Source organism: Penaeus monodon, chromosome 31 (genome assembly GCF_015228065.2).
Source record: "Penaeus monodon isolate SGIC_2016 chromosome 31, NSTDA_Pmon_1, whole genome shotgun sequence".
NCBI classification, from domain to species: domain Eukaryota; kingdom Metazoa; phylum Arthropoda; class Malacostraca; order Decapoda; family Penaeidae; genus Penaeus; species Penaeus monodon.
The window spans coordinates 34,008,629-34,009,239 of NC_051416.1; positions in this window are offsets into that span (position 1 = coordinate 34,008,629).

Here is a 611-nt window from a genome sequence, read left to right on the forward strand (position 1 = left end):
TTAGTGTGATGGCTGCGTAATTCATCGTACCAAAATACGAGGATTTCAGATCGTTCAACTGTTTACAAATCAAACAAGGCCATAATTGCCCAATTTATCTTTAGGGGAAATACCTGGAATGTATTTTTCTTTTTTATTTTATCTTCGAGTATTCTGGAACAAAGAACGGGGACGTACACACAAATCTACTGGACATTTAGCCATATCCTTCTCTGCTCGGGACTACAGGTCCCTTAACTAGCAGAGAAATTCCTTTTAGACCAGCCAACCAGCGAGGTTTACATGCCGTAATGACCCAGAAAAACATCTGACGTCATCACCTGGAACGGATGGTCGATCGTGAAGCCAAGTCTATGCGCAGCTTCGGTTTAACCCAATAATGGTAATTACTATTCTGAATATCATTATTAATTATGCTTGTGGATGTCGTTAGTATTGAAAGTATCTATAAACGTGTGACTGGTATAATTTTCAGCGATATATATTATAGCACCACAGGTTAGTAATAGTAGTAATACAGTTAATACTGCTATCATTGTGTTTGTTTATGTTTTTGTGACTGTTGTTTAATTGATGTTGATGTCGATATTCTAATCTCTGATTCTAAAATG